This window comes from Salvelinus namaycush, chromosome 7 (genome assembly GCF_016432855.1).
Source record: "Salvelinus namaycush isolate Seneca chromosome 7, SaNama_1.0, whole genome shotgun sequence".
NCBI lineage: Eukaryota > Metazoa > Chordata > Actinopteri > Salmoniformes > Salmonidae > Salvelinus > Salvelinus namaycush.
Window position 1 is genome coordinate 25923983 of NC_052313.1, and position 17424 is coordinate 25941406.

The window sequence follows — 17424 nt, forward strand, 5'->3', positions numbered from 1 at the left end:
TTTATGCTATAAACTAAATGAGTAACTAAAGAAGATTATATTTAGCTGTGTCTACACTGACACTCTTGGTGAATTTTTACTCCATTTGATTTCATTCCTCAATCATTAAGTAAAATGTGGGCAAGCTAGATGACTTCACTTTGGATTCACTCTTTTGAATGTTTGAATTTGTAAGTTAACGAGGAGGACCAACGACTGCAATTTATACAAACAACAAACTTAGCAAGACTTGGCATTTGTCCTGCTCTGTTTCCATAGCTGTACTTTTTGAAACAGAATGTGATGGGTCAGGCTATGACCAATGCACAAAGATACTGGAAAAAAACGTAACTAAATCTCATTGACTGAGCCGAGCATTTAATCATATTTCTCTCTCAATAAACTTCTCCCCTTTACTACTACAGATGTATCATATCAAGGGTTATTTGCATGTGGGCATTGAATTATCCTTTCAAATTGATCAAAACAGCAGTTAATCTTTCACTTTCTACAATCTGCAGTATTTTTGAAAAGGTATAGGAACATGCTGCAGAAGTATATGTCACAAAGCAGCTAAGACTTGTAAACCAGCCTAGGCAACAGGATATTCATTTTTGCATCGGACTACATTCCTCTATCTCCCTCCCTCTAACTAACCCCACCTTCTGGCAGAACCAGGAAGTCCCTCCCACAAACTCTCTTCTGGGAAAACAAAACTTATCTGAGTCGCGGTGTCGTTTGTCTGTGTGAAAGTGAACAACAACCGTCCAAATGGCTCAGCAAGGAATTCTGCTGGACCAGGACCAGTTCTGTTGTTCTGTCTGTCTGGATCTACTGAAGGAGCCAGTCACTATTCCTTGTGGACACAGTTACTGTAGGAGCTGTATTGAGGGCTGCTGGGATCAGGATGATCTGAAGGGGATCTACAGCTGTCCTCAGTGCAGACAGACCTTCACTCCAAGGCCTGCTCTGAGAAAAAATAACATGTTGGCTGAGGTGGTGGAGAAACTGAAGAAGACAGGACTTCAGGCTGCTCCCCTTGATCTGTGCTATGCTGGACCTGGAGATGTGGCATGTGATTTCTGCACTGGGACCAGAAAGCAGAAAGCTCTCATGTCCTGTCTGGTGTGTCTGGTGTCTTCCTGCAAGACTCACCTCCAGCCTCACTATAGTGTCCCTGCACTAAAGAAGCACAAGCTGGTCAAAGCCTCCACACAGCTACAGGAGAACATCTGCTCCCGTCATGACGAACTGCTGAAGATTTACTGTCGTACCGATCAGAATTGTATCTGTTATCTGTGTATGGTGGATGATCATAAAGGCCATGATACAGTGTCAGCTGCAGCGGAGAGGACCGAGAAACAGGTTAGACCAGAATAACTTGTTGGTGACTGGTAAACAAATAATGCAATATACAGTAGGAGAGCTGTTTGAATATGAGAAACATATCTAATTAGTTACATGATCCTCTAAATGTATCACCACTTTGCTGTAGTCACACACCCTCATTTTCTTTTGAATCCAAAATTCAGTTTAAACTATGATATGAGTACTGTAAAATACATAATAATTCAACTAAAATCATAGATATGTAACTTTGCAAAGGGACTTCTATTAAAATGTAATTACTACCCTCTATGGGCCCTATATCGTAATACTATACTATTGCACAACTGGACAAATAAATCTTGATAGCTCAATGAACAGTGTTCCTCCATAGAGTCAGCTGGGGATGAGTCAGCAGAATCTCCAGCAGAGAATCCAGGAGAGAGAGAAGGAGCTGAAGGAGCTCCAATAGGCTGTGGAGTCTCTCAAGGTAAATATTATTGACCAGGGCCCAGTTTTTCAACATGTTAATCTGGATTGGGATATATTTTTGGGTTAAATCCACTTCAGTCAGTGTAGATTAAGGGGAGGAGACAGGTTAAAGAAGGATTTTTAAACTTTGAGAGAATTGAGACATGGATTGTGCATAGACAAAAGATTTAAGTGCCTTTGAACGGGGTATGGTAGTAGGCGCCAGGCACACCGGTTTGTGTCACGAACTGCAACGCTGCTGGGTTTTTCATGCTCAACAGTTTCCTGTGTGTTTCAAGAACGGTCCACCACCCCAAAGGACATCCAGCCATATTGACACAACTGTGGGAACCATAGGAGACAACATGGGCCATATCCCTGTGGAATGCTTTCAACACCTTGTAGAGTCCATGCCCCGACGAACTGAGGCTGCTTTGAGGGCAAAAGGGGGTTACAAGTGCAACATAATATTAGGAAGGTGTTCTTAATGTTTTGTACAGTCAGTGAATAGTATTTTTTTTATGTGGGCCTCTATGAAGGGTTCTATCTAGAACCCTTATCTTCTATGTTTTACATTTTGCTGGAGGGTTGTGGGTTGTGGGTAATTGTGAATCCCTGTTCTTTGCATTAGTTCACTTATGGTTGGTTGTACCTATGATTTTGATTGTTGTTTTATTCTACTTGTTTTGTTTCTGGGTTTATGTTTCTGGGTTTTGTTGGGGTGGCTAGACTGATACCATCAGTGAGAAAGCTTATTCAGATGAAAAGGCTTCTAGGTAGAACCTTTAATCCTCAGCGAAAATGAAAAAGTTTTAGGGAGAAATAAATTCTTCTTAACATGGAGCCTTATCTTCTCTCTTTGTGTCTGAACAGCACTCTGCACAGGCAGCAGTGGAAAACAGTGATAGGATCTTTACTGAGCTGATCCATTCCATTGAGAGAAGGTGCTCTGTGGTGAAGGAGCTGATCAGAGCCCAGGAGAAGGCTCAAGTGAGTCAAGCTGATGGACTCCTGGAGCAACTGGAGCAAGAGATAGCTGAGCTGAGGAGGAGAAACGCTGAGCTGGAGCAGCTCTCTCACACAGAGGATCATATCCATTTTCTCCAGGTAACTAAACTTCCTTGTTACAGGTGATACAGAAATGTACTTGTGAAACTACATTTAGTCAATTATATTCTATTCTCCATATCAGTATTCACGTTACCTGACATTAATACAAATATTTGATCACAAAAACATTGTCAATTATCTACTCTCGCTCTGTCTCTTCTTTCTCTCTCACACTCTCTCTCTCCAGAGTTATCAGTCTCTCTCCAGTCCCAGTATCTCTTCAGACTTACCCACCATCATTATCCATCCTCATTACTTTGGAGATGTGAATAAGGCTGTTTCTGATGTCAGAGAGAAACTAGAAGACTTCCTTAAAGGAGAATGGACAAAGATCTCCACCACAAGTGAGTTGACAATAATACTAACACAATACATGGTGTAAAAACACCTAGTTTAGGCCAATCAGAGGTCCTATAGTCACCACTTTATACAAGTGCAATATGGCATGCTGATAATATTCTCTCTTTCTGGGAATCAAATCAAATTGTATTTGTCACATACACATGGTTAGCAGATGTAAATGCGAGAGTAGCAAAATGCTTGTGCTTCTAGTTCCGACCGTGCAGTAATATCTAACAAGTAATCTAACAATTTCACAACAACTACCTTTTACACACAAGTTTAAAGGAATGAATAAGAATATGTACATAAAAATACATGGATGAGCGATGGCCGAACGGCATAGGCAAGATGCAGTAGATGGTATAGAGTACAGTATATACATATGAGATGAATAATGTAGGGTATGTAAACATTATATAAATTACCATTGTTTAAAGTGACTAGTGATACATTTATTACATCCAATTTTTTATTATTAAAGTGGCTAGAGATTTGAGTCAGTATGTTGGCAGCAGCCACTCAATGTTAGTGATGGCTGTTTAACAGTCTGATGGCCTTGAGATAGAAGCTGTTTTTCAGTCTCTCGGTCCCAGCTTTGATGCACCTGTACTGACCTCGCCTTCTGTATAATAGCGGGGTGAACAGGCAGTGGCTCGGGTGGTTGTTGTCCTTGATGATCTTTTTGGCCTTCCTGTGACATCGGGTGGTGTAGGTGTCCTTGAGGGCAGGTACTTTTCCCCCGGTGATGCGTTGTGAAGACCTCACTACCTTCTGGAGAGCCTTACGATTGTGGGTGGAGCAGTTGCCGTACCAGGCGGTGATACAGCCCGACAGGATGCTCTCAATTGTGCATCTGTAAAAGTTTGTGAGTGTTTTTGGTGACAAGCCCAATTTTGAGGCGCTATTGCGCCTTCTTCACCACGCTGTCTGTGTGGGTGGACCATTTCATTTTGTCCGTAATGTGTACGCCGAGGAACTTAAAACTTTCCAACTTCTCCACTACAGTCCCATCAATGTGGATAGGGGTGTGCTCCCTTTGCTGTTTCCTGAAGTCCACGATCATCTCCTTTGTTTTGTTGATGTTGAGTGTGAGTGTGAGGTTATTTTCCTGACACCACACTCCGAGGGCCCTCACCTCTTCCCTGTAGGCCGTCTCGTCATTGTTGGTAATACATTAAAAAAACGAAATACTGCATAGTTTCCTAAGAACGCGAAGCGAGGCGGACATCTCTGTCGGCGCCGGAAGTTAGATGTCTGTGTGTATAGTGAATTCAGTGGATGTTTTACTGCCTCCAGAGCCCAAGACTAGAGAACAGTTCTTACAGTGAGTTTCTTCATCAAGTAACTAACGGTCTCTTTTTCTGACACTCCTCACAAACCTTGTGATATATCAAAAGTAGATACTACTCTCATTGATCTCTTCTCTGCTGTAATCAAAGACAGGGTAGATGCAGTACAGTATGTGCCTTAACTTACTGTTCTAACTCCTCTCATTGGTCTCTGCTCTGATTCCTGTCAGCTCACACTGGACCCAAACACAGCACAGAAATCCCTCTCTCTGTCTGAGGGGAACAATATACAAACAACATAAACTTATCAAGACTTTACATACATTACATACTATTTTAAACAGAATGTGATGGGTCAGGCTGTGGCCACTGCACTAAGTTCTCTCTCAATCAAATTCTCCCTGTTACTATGACACATTCATCAGATCAAGGGTTATTAGCATGTGGACATAGAATTAACCTTTAAAATGGCTCAAAATAACAGTTAATCTTCTTGCAATCTGTAGTATCTTTTTCAAGGTATGGGAACATGTTACATTCATAGACAGTTCTATTTGCCTCTCATTTTGAATAAAGACTCCAGAAAACTGACATTGAAATATTAATGGATTTCATTATTTCTCATCCTGCATTAGTACCCTTTAGTTTATCTAGTGAACTCTAATGTAAACATCAGAAAAATAACACATTTGGTCTAGGAACACAATGTACCTTTTAATGGTTCATTGTATATTGGATACCCATAATATTCATACCCATAATAGTATACAATGAATTCTGGACACAGAGACAAATCAATTTTTCACTTTACATTATGTTTCAATATCCAGTACATTTATTTCTGGATAATATGTAGTAAACAGGACTTCAGGCTTCAACCAGAAAGCCCTCATGTTTAGTCCAAGATCACAATGCATGTTACTGGAGCAACCCCTGAGAACAATTGTTACCTCTCTAAATATATGGCTCTGGAGGAAAGTGTGGTGAAATAGCAGTGGGCTGGATTCCAACCCATGCTGCAGAAGTATATGTCACAAAGCAGCTTAGACCTGTGAACCAGCCTAGGCAACAGGATATTCATTTTTGCTTCAGACTACATTCCTCTATCTCCCTCCCGCTAACTAACCCCACCTCCTGGCAGAACCAGGAAGTCCCTCCCACAAACTCTCTTCTGGGAAAACAAAACTTATCTGAATCTCGGTGTCGTTTGTCTGTGTGAAAGTGAACAACAACCGTCCAAATGGCTCAGCAAGGAATTCTGCTGGACCAGGATCAGTTCTGTTGTTCTGTCTGTCTGGATCTACTGAAGGAGCCAGTCACTATTCCCTGTGGACACAGTTACTGTAGGAGCTGTATTGAGGGCTGCTGGGATCAGGATGATCTGAAGGGGATCTACAGCTGTCCTCAGTGCAGACAGACCTTCACTCCAAGGCCTGCTCTGAGAAAAAATAACATGTTGGCTGAGGTGGTGGAGAAACTGAAGACAGGACTTCAGGCTGCTCCCCCTGATCTGTGCTATGCTGGACCTGGAGATGTGGCATGTGATTTCTGCACTGGGACCAGAAAGCAGAAAGCCCTCATGTCCTGTCTGGTGTGTCTGGTGTCTTCCTGCAAGACTCACCTCCAGCCTCACTATAGTGTCCCTGCACTAAAGAAGCACAAGCTGGTCAAAGCCTCCACACAGCTACAGGAGAACATCTGCTCCCGTCATGACGAACTGCTGAAGATTTACTGTCGTACCGATCAGAATTGTATCTGTTTTCTGTGTATGGTGGATGATCATAAAGGCCATGATACAGTGTCAGCTGCAGCGGAGAGGACCGAGAAACAGGTTAGACCAGAATAACTTCTTGGCGACTCTGATAAACAAGTAATTTAATATACAGCAGGAGAGCTGTTTGAATATGAGATAAACATATATAATTAGTTACATGAAAAACATTGTCTAAATGTATCTCCATTAGCTGTAGTCAGACACCCTCATTTTCTTTTGAGTCCAAAGTTCTGTTTAAACTATATGATATGAGTACTGTAAAGAAACATAATAATTCAACTAACAACATAGATATATCATTTTGCAGTGGGACTTCTATTACAATCTAAATCCTACTCTCTATGGGCCCTAAATCATAATACTATACTATTGCACTACTGGACAAATAAATCTTGATAGCTCAATGAACAGTGTTTCTCCATAGAGTCAGCTGGGGATGAGTCAGCAGAATCTCCAGCAGAGAATCCAGGAGAGAGAGAAGGAGCTGAAGGAGCTCCAACAGAATGTGGAGTCTCTCAAGGTTAGTTTTATTGACGAAGGCCCAGTTTTTCCAAAAATTCTATCTGGATCATAATTGTTTTTTTGCAATTCATGATCAGATCTCTCTTTTGTCAGACCTGTTTTTTGGGCCAGTTTCCTGGACTGGTTATGGTACTACTTCTACACTGTCATAGGGAAACAGAGATGAGTAAACTACATGAATAAAGGTACCTAGATTAAAGAGAGACATATCACAATTGACCACGAAACTATACTGCGGTCAATTTAACATAATGAACCTTCGTTTTTCGTTTTTTAAACCACCTCCCCTTAGTTACATTGACATGTATTCGTTGCAGTGCCTTTTACCTTTCTAAATCCACCCTGAATCCACCGTTTCCCGTGGGATTAAGATCATCCTGATTATCGGCATTAAAACCATCCTAATCACTATTTTTTACATCAGAAAAATGCAAAAACTACTTTTAATCCCGATTAAAGTTTAGATTGGATTACCAAATTTGAATCCTTATCCAGAAGATCAGAATAAAATTGTAAATGTTGAAAAACCCAATTCTAACATTTAATCCTATCCGATTTCTGAAATCCAATCAGATAACTTTTGGGGAGGACTGGAGACGCACCATTTCACTTCCCTCCAGTCAGCCAGTCAGAGAGAGAGGACACTCTCCAATCAAACTGAGAATCACTGTGGGGAACAGGCTCTCTGGGCTCCCAGTCAGAGATGAAATACACTCTTTTAAAAAGGAACCATGAAGGGTTCTTCAACCTGTTTAAGTAGGACCGTTTCTGATTCTAGGCCCTTTATGATTCTAGGTAGAACCCTCTGGAAAGGGTTCTACCCAGCACCCCCACATGAAAAATACTACGGTTTACAATAGAATACTACAGTACTTACTATTTAATTATATAGAAACTGTAGTATACTGTAGAATACTATACTAAACACTAGTATCTGTCGATCATGTGTAGTACTTACTATAAAATGTTGTAATATACTGAAATACTATTGTGAATACTTCAGTATTATCTACCCCCAAAAAACACTGTAGTAAGTAATAATAAAATTGTTTTTGTCACATTCGCCAAATACAACAGGTGCAGACTTCATATTGACATTCTTACCTACGAACACTTTCCCAACAATGCAGAGTTAAAAAGTAAGAAAAATGTGCTATTAAAAAAAAGGAAATAGTAACACAATAAAATAACAATAACGAGGCTATATACAAGGAATACCGGTACCCAGTCAATGTGCAGGGGTACGAGGTACTTGAGGTAATATACACCGAGTGTACAAAACATTAAGGACGCCTGCTCTTTCCATGATATAGACTGACCAGGTGAATCCAGGTGAAAGCTATGATCCCTCATTGATGTCACTTTTTAAATCCACTTCAGTCTGTGTAGATGAAAGGGATGAGACAGGTTAAAGAAGGATTTTTAAACCTTGAGACAATTGAGACATGTATTGTGTGTGTGTCTCATTCAGAAGGTGAATGGGAAAGACAAAAGATTGAAGTGCCTTTGAACGGGGTATGGTAGTAGGTGCACTGGTTTGTGTCACGAACTTGCAACGCTGCTGGGTGTTTCACGCTCAACAGTTTCCTGTGTATATCAAGAATTCTCTACCACCCACAGGATATCCAGCCAACTGTGGGAAGCATTGGAGACAACATGGGCCACATCCCTGTGGAAGTCTTTCGACAGCTTGTAGTGTCCATGTTTCAAGGCTGTTCTGAGGGCAAAGGGGGGGGTCAAGTGCAACTCAATATTAAGGCGTTCTTAATGTTTTGTACAATCAGTGAATAGTATTTTTTTATGTGGGCCTCTATGAAGGTTTCGACCTAGAACCATTTAACTTCTAGGTTTTACATTTTGCTGGAGGGTTGTGGGTAATTGTGAATCCCTGTTCTTTGCATTAGTTCACTTATGGTTGGTTGTATCTATGATTTTGATTGTTGTTTTATTCTACTTGTATTGTTTCTGGGTTTCGTTGGGGTGGCTAGACTGTGTCGTGTCTTTGGCTATGCCGGATTAAGTGATATGACATGCTATTCTATAAAATCGTTTCTCCGTAATAACTATTACCTGATTCAGCTAATCATGTAAATGTAATTAACTAGAAAGTCGGGGCACCACGAAAGAATATTTATAGAGCTGTTATCTTCCGAATAAACTCTTAAAGACCTAGTAATATTTTACATCAATAGCAGTCAATATTAATCGTCACCTTATTTCAGTCTCATCTGAAATTTGTAAATTCTTGGTTATCTTCACGAACCCTGGCTAACAAGTTGAATCAGCAATACAAAATTGGGTTTAATTATTTATTCACTAAATACCTAACTAATCACACAGAATTACATATACACAGAATGAATCATACCTTGATTACAAATTACGTCATAAAGGAAAACGTCCCTAGCGGGCGGAACAGATATGACAGCTGGTTAAACAAAAGAAAAGGGTCTGGGTTTGAGTGAAAGAGCGGGAAGGCTGAGGAACAAAGGGCGAAGCTGTGCTATCGTAAATACAATATCTTAATCATTCTAAATTACCGCCCATTTGGAAAAGGAAAATGCAATAAATATTTACTCTGAGCTGCGCTTCGGTAGGTTGGTGGTAGATGGAAGGCCGTGTTGCCAAACCGAGTCCTTTGTCCTTTGAGAATGTCTCTGGTGGTCAATTGGATAGTTGTAGTAACGTCGTTGTGTGGTAGACGGGATACTCTGTCTGTCCTAATTTACGTTTGCAGCTGCTGTTGCTAACTCGGCGGCTAGGCGGTATCACTTCTGTAGTGAATAAGAGTTTTAAGTTCATACCATTTGCAACCAAAGCTCACGCTGATGTTAGCTTCGTTCTGTAGTTATTATCTAAACCATTCTGACATCGGACCGTCGTCCTCACATCCTCGGAACAGGAGGTTAAATTTTCGTCAATGGCTTATATAGTGGAGGGAGAAGGGTGTGTCTGAAAAGTTTATAACCCATGTCTCTTCACAGGGGTGGGCCACTGGTTGAGCAGAGCCCTAAACTTATGAAAACCCAAATCTCTCATTTGGAAGCTAAAATTACATTTCATCTCTTCACCAATAATTTCATATTCAAACATTTGAATTGAACAACAATTCCATGTGAATCCGATAACTCTGATGTGTAGACTTTCCACAGTAGAGTTTATGTCATTCTATCATTGATGAGAATGTGCCAGACGACAACTGAACTGACATAATATACCTTAAGTACCACCGCATATGTTCAATTGGTCAGATTACCAGAATATAGTTAATTTCCCCCCAACTTCTGATGTTCCCAGAATCTCTATGTTAACCAATGGGTTTTCTAATGTCACATCAGTAGAGTAGGGAGAGGAAAAAGGGGGGAAGAGGTATTTATGACTGTCATAAACCTACCCTCAGGCCAACGTCATGACAACTGATACCATCAGTGAGAAAGAACCCTTTTCATCTGAATAAGCTATGTAGAACCTTACTCCTCGGTAATAAAACGGCCTGGGGAAAAAATATTCTACTTAACATGGAGCCTTCTCTTCTCTCCTTGTGTCTGAACAGCACTCTGCACAGGCAGCAGTGGAGGACAGTGATAGGATCTTTGCTGAGCTGATCCACTCCATTGAGAGAAGGTGCTCTGAGGTGAAGGAGTTGATCAGAGACCAGGAGAAGGCTCAAGTGAGTCAAGCTGATGGACTCCTGGAGCAACTGGAGCAGGAGATAGCTGAGCTGAGGAGAAGAAATGCTGAGATGGAGCAGCTCTCACACACAGAGGATCACATCCATTTCCTCCAGGTAACTAAACTTCCTTGATAAAGGTGATACAGAAATAAGCTTGTTGTGACCCTATACATTTTGTCTATTATATTTCATTCTGTATATCTGTAGTCATGTTTGATGACATCTGTTATTAAAAAAAATATTAGATGACAAAAACATTTTCTCAATTATTCTCTCTCTCTCTCTCTATCGCTCTCTCTTCCTCTCCAGAGTTATCTGTCTCTCTCCAGTCCCAGTGTCTCTTCAGACTCACCCAGCATTGATAAACGTCCTCAGTTCCTTGGAGATGTGAATAAGGCTGTTTCTGATGTCAGAGAGAAACTAGAAGACTTCATTAAAGGAGAATGGATCAAGATCTCCACCATAGGTGGGTTGAAAGTAATACTGACACAATACATAAGAACACCTACTTCAGACCATGTACAACACGGTATGTTGATAATTTTTTTAATCTTTGTAGTGAATTCAGTGAATGATGTCTTGCCTCCAGAGCCCAAGAACAGAGAACACTTCTTACAATGTGAGTTTCTTCATCAAGTAACTAACAGTCTCTTTTTTCTGACACTACTACAAACCTTGTTATATTTCAATAGTAGTTACTGCTCACATTGATCTCTGCTCTGCTGTAATCAAAGACAGGGTAGATGCAGTACAGTATGTGCCTTAACTTACTGTTCTAACTCCCCTCATTGGTCTCTGCTCTGCTCTTCTCCCAGATTCCTGTCAGCTCACACTGGACCCAAACACAGCACAGAAATCCCTCTCTCTGTCTGAGGGAAACAGAAAGGTGACAGTTGTTGATGTTATTAAAGATCCAAATCCTGACCATCCAGACAGATTCACTGTTTGGTGGCAGGTCCTTTGTAGAGAGGGTCTGTCTGGACGCTGTTACTGGGAGGTGGAGTTTCATCACGGGACTGTTACAGCAGTCTCATATAAAGACATAAGTAGAATACGGATGGTTAATGATTCCAGATTCGGATACAATGACAAGTCTTGGGGTTTAGAGTGCTCTGGTAATGGTTATAGTTTCAGACACAATAATGTTGAGACTAAAGTGTCAGGCCCTCAGTCCTCCAGAGTAGGAGTGTACCTGGATCACAAGGCAGGTATTCTGACCTTCTACAGTGTCTCTGACACAATGACCCTCCTTCACACAGTCGAAACCACGTTCACTAAACCCCTCTTTCCTGGGATATGGGTTGGGAACCAAAATAATTCTGCTGTGTTGTGTACACTATAGAGTTCCCCATATTAGAATGACGGTTCATGCTCTTTTAGTTTGGTATGTACAATTATTGTGATTGATTTAATCTTTAATTTAGTCTAGGTTTTAATCACATCCATATTGATGTATTCTCACTTTGATGAAGTCTAAACTAAAAAACAACTGCTGTATTGTCTTTTTTTTTTAAGAAAGTTTATTTGTTAATTTCAATAAATTGTATTATTATTTACCTATTGATCCTTAAATTTGAATTTGTTTAGTTTTCTAAAATGTATTTAGGCCTATGTACTGTATATACTCTGATGCTGCAGATTTACTGCTCAATCAACCGTCCAGCAGATGGTGATATACTGTAACAAACAATACAATGTTAAATATTTCTTGATTTACCTCTTGCCACTCAGCAAACCACCAACAATAAAGAGTATTTCAATATGTTTGTTTATGAGTGTTTATGCTATGAACTAAATGAGTAAATAAAGAAGATTATATTTAGCTGTGTCTACACTGACACTCTTGGTGAATTTTTACTCCATTTGATTTCATTCCTCAATCATTAAGTAAAATATAAGCAAGCTAGATTACTTCACTTTGGATTCACTCGTTTGAATGTTTGAATTTGTAAGTTAACTGAGGAGGACCAAATACTGCAATTTATACAAACAGCCAAACAACATCAACTTAGCAAGACCTGGCATTTGTCGTGTTCTGTTTCTATAGCTGTACTATTTGAAACAGAATGTGATCGGTCAGGCTATGACTAATGCGCAAACATATTGGGAAAAAACGTAACTAAATCTCATTGACTGGGCCGAGCATTTAATCATATTTCTCTCTCAATAAACGTCTCCCTTTACTACTACAGACGTATCATATCAAGGGTTATTTGCATGTGGACATTGAATTAACCTTTGAAATTGCTCAAAATAGCAGTTAATCTTTCACTTTCTACAACTTTTATTTTACTTTCTCATTTTCAATGGAGACTCCAGAAAACTGATATTCAAATAGTAATGGTTGGAGGTTGGAGTCATTAAAACGTGTTTTTCAACCACTCCACAAATTTCTTGTTAACAAACTATGGTTTTTGCAAGTCGGTTAGGACATCTACTTTGTGCATGACACAAGTAGTTTTTCAACAATTGTTTACAGACAGATTATTTCACAACTCACCGTATCACAATTCCAGTGGGTCAGAAGTTTACATACACTAAGTTGACTGTGCCTTTAAACAGCTTAGACAATTCCAGAAAATGATGTCATAGCTTTAGAAGCTTCTGATAGGCTAACTGACATAATTTGAGTCAATTGGAGGTGTACCTGTGGATGTACTTTACAGCCTACCTTCAAACTCAGTGCCTCTTTGCTTGACATCATGGGAAAATCAAAAGAAATCAGCCGAGACCTCAGAAAGAAAATTGTAGACCTCCACAAGTATGGTTCATCCTTGGGAGCAATTTCCAAAGCCTGAAGGTCCCATGTTCATCTGTACAAACAATAGCATGCAAGTATAAACACCATGGGACCATGCAGCCATCATACCGCTCAGGAAGGAGACCCGTTCTGTCTCCTAGAGATGAACGTACTTTGGTGTGAAAAGTGCAAATCAATCCCAGAACCACAACAAAGGACCTTGTGAAGATGCTGGAGGAAACAGGTACAAAAGTATCTATATCGACAGTAAAACGAGTCCTATATCTACATAACCTGAAAGGCCCTCAGCAAGGAAGAAGCCACTGCTCCAAAACCACCATAAAAAAGCCAGACTATGGTTTGCAACTGCACATGGGGACAAAGATTGTACTTTTTGGAGAAAATAGAACTGTTTGTCCATAATGACCATCGTTATGTTTGGAAGCAAAAGGGGGAGGCTTGCAAGCCGAAGAACCCCATCCCAACCGTGAAGCACGGGGGTGGCAGCATCATGTTGCTGCAGGAGGGACTGGTGCACTTCACAAAATAGATGGCATCATGAGGTAGGAAAATTTTGTGTATATATTGAGGCAACATCTCAAGACATCAGCCAGGAAGTTAAATCTTGGTTGCAAATGAGTCTTCAAAATGGACAATGACCCCAAGCATACTTCCAAAGTTGTGGCAAAATGGCTTAAGGACAACAAAGTCAAGGTATTGGAGTGGCCATCACAAAGCCCTGACCTCAATCCTATAGAAAATGTGTGGGCAGAACTGAAAAAGCATGTGCGAGCAAGGAGGCCTACAAACCTGACTCAGGAGGAATGGGCCAAAATTCACCCAACTTATTGTGGGAAGCTTGTGGAAGGCTACCTGAAATGTTTGACCAAAGTTAAACAATTTAAAGACAATGCTACCAAATATTCATTGAGTGTATGTAAACTTCTGAACCACTGGGAATGTGACCACTGGGAATGTAAAAGCTGAAATAAATAATTCTCTCTACTATTATTCTGACATCTCACATTCTTAAAATAAAGGGAATTTTTACTAGGATTGAACGTATTTGGTTAAGGTGTATGTAAACTTCCAAATTCAACTGTATACATTTTGTCAATTATACTTTATTCTCCATATCAGTATTCATCTCTTCTGACATTAATAAAAAACATTTGATCACAAAAACATTGTGTCAATTATTCTCTCTCTCTCTCTCTCTGACACATCATTCAAAACTAACAGGTCTTGTGTTTCGTTTGGGAAACACTGCTATTCCAAATATCACACTCATTTACCGATTACCTACACCCAGTGCTCACGTGTGAAAACACTTACACCTATTTTCTTCACTTAGAAATCAGACCTTGAGCACTGCAAATAGGCTTCAGGTTGGCTTTCTTGGTTTGGACAACAATGGAGGCCAATTTTGGAGAGAGAGTTAGAGGAAGAAGAGTGAGAGGGGGATGAGGACAAGGAGGAGGAAGAGGACAAGGACGAGGGGTGGGACAAGCCTATTTGTTTATATTCTACTGTATTTTGTCTGTTACTGTTCATCCCGAAATCTGGATGAAAATACAATGTTTTGAGAAAGATATACATCACATTTTTCCCCGCTTGCATTTCTGTTTATAGTGTAAATATATACTGAATATGCATACATACTGTATATATTTGTGCACATACATGTACGTGCTATGACAAACTTCCGTGGACTCCAATGCACACCGAACATGTTTTTGTACTAGTGTACTAGTGTTTTACATGTGTCACATCCGTGTGTAGTTGGCGTGTATAAGAGCTAATCATTTGATGGTTTGTGTGTAGAGTTTGATGCAAAAACACAATTTTGAGACAAGTTAAAATAGTTTTGAATGAAGTGTTTGGTTTTGCAAGAGATGTGTAATGTTTTGCGTGTTGTGTGTGTTTTGGGGTTTTGGGGTCAAAAACTGTAAAAATAAAAAATTAAATAAAAGATTCAGACAAAACACACATCCTGACAAGAGAGACACCACACCAATACATAAAGAGAGACCTAAGACAACAACATAGAATGGCAGCAACACATGACAACACAGCATGGTAGCAACATAACTTGGCAGCAGCACAACATGGTAGCAGCACAAATCATGGTACAGACATTATTGGGCACAGACAACAGCACAAAGAGCAAAAAGATAGAGACAACAATACATCACGCGAAGCAGACACAACTGTCAGTAAGATTGATTGAGTCTTTGAATGAAGAGATGGAGATAAAACTGTCCAGTTTGAGTGTTTGTTGCAGCTCGTTCCAGTCGCTAGCTGCAGCGAACTGAAAAGAGGAGCAACCCAGGGATATGTGTGCTTTGGGGACCTTGAACAGAATGTGACTGGAAGAACAGGTGTTGTATGTGGAAGATGAGGGCTGCAGTAGGTATCTCAGATAGGGGGAGTGAGGCCTAAGAGGGTTTTATAAATAAGCATCAACCAGTGGTTCTTGCGACGGGTATACAGAGATGAGCAGTTTACAGAGGAGTATAGAGTGCAGTGATGTGTCCTATAAGGAGCATTGGTGGCAAATCTGATGGTCGAATGGTAAAGAACATCTAGTCGCTCGACTGCACCCTTTTATCTATAAATTATATCTCTGTAAACCTTAGCCTACTCCCAAGTACTTGTGTGATGTGACTACCTCTAGCTCTAAACCCTCAGAGGTGGTAATCCCACCGGTGAGGAGAGGGGCATTCTTCTTACCAAACCACATTACCTTTGTTTTGGAGGTGTTCAGAACAAGGTTAAGGGTAGAGAAAGCTTGATGGACACTAAGAAAGCTTTGTTGTAGAGCGTTTAACACAAAATCCGGGGAGGGGCCAGCTGAGTATAAGACTGTATGATCTGAATATAAATGGATGAGAGAGCTTCCTACTGCCTCAGCTATGTTGTTGATGTATGGGGCCTAGGATCGAGCATTGGTGTACTCCTTTGGTGACAGGCAGTGGCTGAGACAACAGATATTCTGACTTTATACACTGCACTCTTTGAGAGAGGTAGCTGGCAAACCAGGCTAAAGACCCCTCAGAGACACCAATACTCCTTAGCCTTCCCACAAGAATGGAAGGGTCTACTGTCTACTGGCCAAGTCAATGAAACTAGCAGCACAACATTGCTTAGAATCAAGGGCAATGGTGACATCATTTAGGACCTTTAAAGTTGCAGTCACACATCCATAACCTGAGCGGAAACCAGATTGCATACCAGAGAGAATAGTATAGACCTCAAGAAAGTCAGTCAGTTGATTATCACTAAGTTTTTCCAACACTTGATAAACAGAGCAAAATAGAAATTGGTCTATACACCAGAAATTAGGATGAGCTTGATCTCCCCCTTCAAATAAAGGATACATCGTGGCTGCCTTTCAAGCAATGGGAACCTCTCAAGAGAGGAGATATAGGTTAAAAAGGTCAGAGATATGCTTGCTGATGATAGGGGCAGCAACCTTAAAGAAGAAAGGGTCTAAACCATCTGACCCAGATGTTTTTTGGGGGTCAAGTTTAAGGAGGTCCTTTGCACCTCAGACTCAGTGACCGCCTGCAGGGAGAAACTTTGTAGCAGGGCAGGGGGAAAAGAGGGAGATTATGAAATGTTGGACAGGCAAGGAGGCATGGCTGAGTCAAATAGGAATCCTGAAGTGGTGATTTAAGAGCTCTGCCATGTGCCCCTTGTCATTAACAACCACATAATCAACATTAAGGGACATGGGCAGCTATGAGAAGAAGGGTTTATTCTTCAGGTATTTAACCATTTTCCAGAACTTCTTGGGGTTAGACCCACAGAGAAAGAACTGCTCCTTAAAGTAACGAACGTTGGCCTTCCAGATAGCCTGAGTGCACTTATTTCTCATTTACCTGAACGAGAGCCAGTCAGCCTTTCGCCAAATGGAATTCTTGAGGTGGAGTAACTTTGCCAGATCACGGTCGAACCAGGGGCAGAACCTGTTTTTAATTCAAATGTTATTTATGGGCCGATGTTTGTTAACAATACCACTGAAAATATCAAAAAAGAAAGTCCGAGAGTATTCGACAGAGGGGATCAAGGTGATTCTATACCAATTTACAGAGGCCAGGTCATGAAGGAAGGCTTTCTCATTAAAGTTTTTAGCAAGCGCCAATGACAAATCAGGACAGGTCGTTTCGCTGAGCAGCTATTAGGAACACAGGCT

General features: G+C 40.6%; 1 pseudogene; it reads left to right on the forward strand.

The window, feature by feature from the left end:
- Positions 1–714: 714 nt before the first annotated feature.
- On the forward strand, positions 715–12314 carry LOC120050677 (annotated as a pseudogene).
- Positions 12315–17424: the final 5110 nt, after the last annotated feature.